We start from the raw sequence: 6,000 nt of genomic DNA, 5'->3' as shown, positions 1-6,000 counted from the left end.
ATACGGAGGTGGCATTGGTCGGGGACATGGAGGTGGATCAATTGGTGGGTACGGAGGTGGATCTGGCGGAGGATCACGTGGGGGATACGGAGGTGGGTCGATTGGTGGGTACGGTGGCGGCTCTCGAGGCGGATTTGGAGGTGGCGGAAATGGATATGGTTCTCGCGGTGGTTACCATTGACCGAGGCCCGCAAGCGAGATCTTGAGTGGCTCAACGGAATTGTCATGTGCTGATTTGTTATGTGTTCAAAAGACAGACATTTTAAATAAATTTGTACCGCACACAATAATGCAATTCTTGTAACGTATCGATATGATAAGTCCTTAAAATACACATTATTATGAACTCGGGCTGTGCGTCATTCATGCAATGCGCTTATAACAAACCCAACTCCCACAGCTCCCAAACTAAAAGGATGAACACTGATGTAACATCAATAGAAAAATACTGATAATGTCAATTTCAAATGAGGCGACGCATCTATTGAATGCTGACGTACAGGGAAAGGGATAATGCGGCAATACAAGCATAATCCGGCCACTTTGTAAAAAAAAAACGTTTCGTTTTGGTTCTCGTGTGAGGTGAGGCACACTCGGCGTACCACATAATTGTTGCTGAAGTCACCATGATCACTGGAACCGCAGACTGGCTCTTGCTTGACACGAAGCGTAGCTTGACGGTGTAAAAGGCGGCTTACGTGCTTTATTTGGGATACATTCCAGTGTCCACGGAATGAAAGAGAGCGCAAGGAGTTTTCTGTATCGCACGTGCGCAATAATTTTTGTGCATTGAACTTCCTTCGTCGCGCTGACATCACGCGTTAAAGGACGGTTGACGGGATTGACTACATGTCATCTTGCCTGCCTCCTTTGGCCACATGTGCCTGTCATGCTTGAGGATATTTCACGAAAGGCATGACAATGAACAGAACCCAGTTGTTGTTGACTACTGTAGGTTCAATGCAAGGGGTACATCCCAGGATCAAGGACCAACCCAGTTATTGGCTCGCTGCACCACTGCATCACATTCATTTTGTTGAAGAGGTCAGAGAGGGTGAAGAGGTCACACCTCCTTTTATCCCTTTCATCATTTCACCTACAAATTGCCAAATTTTGCTAGCGGTTTAGCTCAGCTGATCCAGGCAGGAACCTGTTCACCATATCCGAATTCACAATAGAAGGGAAGATCATGGGGCAGGAACACAAAAGTGTATCCAATTGCAATAATGTTTGTTATTTAACATGAGCATAAGCAATAGAGTAGGATCAGATGTAAAAAGTCAGCTGACTTCTGTGTCATGTCCTAGTAGCTACATTGACCATTTTTGTTGCTAAGGTCTCTAAGTTATTTTTTTCTTATAGAATTGTTAAGCTCAGGGCTGCAATCTGATATATCATGACATTGATTATGTGCACATGTGAACTGCCAAATGCACAGGAGCCTTGGACATCTGGGGCCCACTCCTTCCAAGGAAAGGGGAGCATGGCCACAAAACATCTTTGGCTGCACCACTTGCTGATCTTATGCCAGTGCACCAGCCTGCAGGGTGCATACATTTACATGTGTGATTCAGAAACAAAATGATGATGATGATGCAACAGCTCACTGTCAGCATACATTACTAATCCAATTCCAGCCATTCAAACCCATTTTGATGCAGCTCTTTAAAGTACTTCAAAATTATGCCTGAAATCAAAGGCATAAAACAGATGTAACATAACAATTCAGAACACACTACTAGCCTCCTATGCTGCCCCATAACCCTCATTTTTACACCTCCACGACTCAACTGTAACATGCCATAGTTTAGGGAGGCATCTTACTGGGGCAGTGCTCATCCTCGGGTGTTGGGCAATCACTATGCTTCATACATCCTTGTCAACATTCATTTTGTGGCCCATGGAACACACCAAGTCAGTCCGTGCTCTCCCTGATGATTGGATGCTCTCCCATGTCACCTGTTTTCATTCTGTGCATTAACTCCTGATATCGGCATATGCAGCAACAATGCACAGTGTGACAACAATTTAAGGAGGTGCATGGGGTTTCCTAAATCACAAATGATGTCATAAATATATCCAAATAGCACTCCCTACTTCTCATACATTTGTACTATGGAAACTAGTCTGATGGCTGGAGTTGGCCTGGACTGGGGACCTGACTTATCCTGCTTGGTTTATACACATGCAAAATCTTTTTTATTTACAACATAAGATATTTCATCTCATTCTTAATGTTTTGAGCTGAAAAAACAGCCCTCATGACATAACTTTAACCAGAATGAAATCCAGTCTGCAAAGATATTTATCCACCACACAAAAGCTAAGGCAACATCAGTGCACTGATCATTATGCTTGCATGTTCCATACTCAGCCCGGGCCAAATTACCCTACTTTCTATCATTTTGGCATGAAACAATGTCTTTAAACTATTCCTGCCTGAACTTACATACATGTTGTCATGAGCTGCAACATTGACTCTCTACCCTGCAACTGGTGGCAACATGCACCAAGCTCAGCACTCACGTTTTCAGCATACATGTGCTAGCATGTTGTTGAGATGTCACCGCTACACCAGACATTTTGATGCAACATGTATTCCTTGATATCAGGACTGGAAGGGGGAAGGAGCTGGAGATTCCTGGGTTCTGTGAACTCATTCAAAGCGCTAGAGGAAGCTCTGCTCCTGAAGGTTGATGGCAGATAGGTGACGGACGGTATCCTGAAAAAACGGTCTAGTGCCAATCTTTCATGTTCCTCACCTGCTTGATCCAGCTACAGACGGATGTCCGGCTCTTGAACACAGCCAATGGCCTGCAAGATCTTCTGCGAATAGTAACTCGGCACTGGTGATACCAGACTGGTATTCGTAGCCTCCTGCCGTCTCTCCTGCAACCACAACTGCGGTTTTCCGTGCACCACACACGACCCTAAGCCCTCGTACCAGAACCCCGCTCCTGGGGCATTTCGTACATGGCGATTGCCAGGGCCCCACAAACGTCGCAAGCACGCCAAGAAAGCAGACGGATCTGCATCCACGATGAGCAGAAAACTTTGGCGGCAATCCTTTCACCTTACATGCATGGACTTGCCGCAGCTGGCGTATTTCGCAACTTAGACGGGTGGCAAGATAATCTCGTAATTTGGATCAGAGCCCTTTCGACCAAAACCGATTATTTCAGGGCTATGGGATGAAGGAGGATGGATAACGATGGGGAGAGCTTCATCAGCATATGGGCCAAGCGCCGAACCTTAGCCCGCATAGGGACCCCTCTGCGGGGTGTGAGCTGGGCGCCCGGTTGGGGTCACCCTCCACGGGCCTCTTGGCCCACTCATGGCTAGTGCCTACAGCCTGCCCCAGACAAGCGGAGTGTCGAGATAATTCAGGATAAAGCAAGAGAGAGAGAGGATGAGAGGGTCAGGTGTGGAAGGAAGAGTCATGAGGAGGATAAAACAAAAGGAGTTAAAAATGGGCGGTAGTCAGTACTCCATGGCAGTACGGTGCACCAATGCAGTTTTATTGGGGCCCCAGTACCGTTGATGCAGCTATATCCAGATCGTCGGCAGTAGGCGTATGTTTGTTTCCTAGTCGCTAGAGACCTTTTGCCTGGAGAGTTCTACGGGTATTTGATGGGATTTTGAGGTTCCAGAAATATTCCTAGCTTTGGTGAGGCCTCGAGTTACATGACGAGCTGTCGTCTTGGGATCTTGGTTTTGGTGGCGAATTCAAGTTGGTGATGGGTGAAACGATCATAGGTGTTGCGCATGTCACAACTTGGCACATGTGTTGCCTTTGCAAACGATGGGATAGTTGTCTACGTAGCTTTCTAACCGTTTTGTTTTTGTTTCTGAATGTTTTTGACGTTGTCTTTGAGGTAGAAGTAGGACGGGCAGCTTTTTATGTCCGTGAAGTTAGCGATTTATCCTGCGTTTTTTTAAGCGACGAGTTCCGATTTCTCCATAAAAAAAATGTTTCAAGGTGAATAATGACATCAGAACATCAAAAATGACCTTTATTTTCCAATATCATGTGACCCTTAAGATCAAAAGCTGGGTCAGAGGACAGGAAACTCGATATCACCAAAAACTTGCATACCGATTCAAAAACTGCAAGCATCAAAATATTTACAAACACAAGAACTAGCGTCTGTCAAAAACTCCTGACCTCTCAAGGCGGCCCTTCAAGGTCAAATGCGGGCTCAAATGATGGGAACTCAATTTCACCCAAAAATTATCGGCCGATTTTAAACTTGCAAACATCAGAACATTCACCACAGAAAGAACTAGCATTCATCAAACTAGTCTTTGTCCTCTGAGCCCATGTTTGACCTAGAAGGATGACTGAGAGTTTAAAACTGTTTGACGGACGGTAGTTTTTTATGTGGTGAAGATTTTGATGCTTGAAAGTTTAAAATCGGCAGGTAAATTTTGGGTGACATGGAGTTTCCCGTCCTTAAGCACCTCGTTTAACCTTGAAGGGCAACGTTGAGAAGTCAGGACACTTTGGCGGACGCTTTTTCTTTTTGTAGTAAATATTCTGGTTCTGGCTACTATAAATCAGACGGTAATCTATGAGTGATGTGGAGTTCCCCATCCTTTGAGCCCACATCTGGCCTTGAAGGATGACCTTGAGAGGTCAGAACTTTTTGATGGACGCTAGCTGTTCAATTTATGAATATTTTGATATTTTCAAGTTTAAAATCGACCAGTACCAAATCGCTGAATAAATCGTCAGCTTCACGGCATCCAGAATTGCTTTCCTCATTATCACAAGAAGATAATGTTTGGTGTTTTTATCTTTTTAAGACTACTTATTCTCATTTTCCGGTGTATGAAACTTATGACGCCCATCTGGTACAAATTGAGTCACCTATGTTGGATTCGGTTTTTCACAAAGCCCATCCATCCAATTTCATGTTTCAGTGTGCCATATTGAGTTCAGGTCGAAATCGCTTAATTTTCAACTCATTATTTTGTGAGAAAGGTTTTTGGGGGAGGTTGTGACAACCCGCAGACGTTTGCAACACCTTCCAGACATTGGCGCGCCCTATCTCGTGTTTGAATATGCCTAATGCAGTTCAGGTCAAAACGGACTTCATTTCCACTTATTTTTGTCTGAGAGAGGTGTTTTTAAGTATGGCTGTATTAAATGCCCTTTGCGACATGTAATGTCTAGAAAAGAAGTGTGTGTGTGTTGTAACTGATGGTACATGTGCACCAGACAAGCGGGGACCATGTTCAAGTTGAGGAGCCAGCTCCAAAATTCCAAGTGGGCCTCCTTAAGTTAGAAAGCGGACCTCCAGAAGCTGGAATGGCCCTTCACAGCCAATGGTGGGCCTTTTACGGGTTAGAATGGGCCTACTACAAGTCACACTGGACTTCTACGAGCCAGGCTAGTGAGCTCTTGTTAGGCCAGAATGGGCTCTTCACGTGCCAGAACGGGTCGCCTGCAGGCCTAAATGAGCCCTCTACAGGTGCAGCATGGACCCTCTATAGTCAATCATGTGTTCTCTGCATGTCAGAATGGGCCATCTAGAGCCCAAAATTGGCCTTTCTCAGTCAATAATGGGCTCTCTACAGACCAAAATGGCCCTCGACCGTAAATAATAGACCCTCTGCAACTCATAACGAGCCCTCTACAGGGCAAAGTGAACCGTCTTCTGGCCAAATAAAGCCCCTCTCGAGGTCAAAAAGCCCGTAAGGGTCAGAATGAGCCCTCTACATGCCAGACTGTGCCCCCCCCCCACCCCATTGAAAAGTAGGCCGTCAACAGTTCGGAATGGGTTTCTGCTGGCCCGAATTGACTTTCTTCAGGTCAGAATGGGTCCTCTGTAGGCACAAAGCGCCTTTGTTTGGTCATAATGAGTCCTAAGTATGCCAGAATGAGCCCCCGACAGGTGAGTATAGACTTAAACAGGCTTTCATAATCCTTTTACACTTTAGAATTGATCCGCAGTGCAAATTATTGCAGTGCATGTATGCCATCAATCTAAAGGCAGG

Source organism: Pollicipes pollicipes, unplaced genomic scaffold, assembly GCF_011947565.3.
Source record: "Pollicipes pollicipes isolate AB1234 unplaced genomic scaffold, Ppol_2.1 Scaffold_5724;HRSCAF=6776_pilon_pilon_pilon, whole genome shotgun sequence".
NCBI lineage: Eukaryota > Metazoa > Arthropoda > Thecostraca > Pollicipedomorpha > Pollicipedidae > Pollicipes > Pollicipes pollicipes.
Note: the sequence above shows the minus strand (reverse complement) of the source record.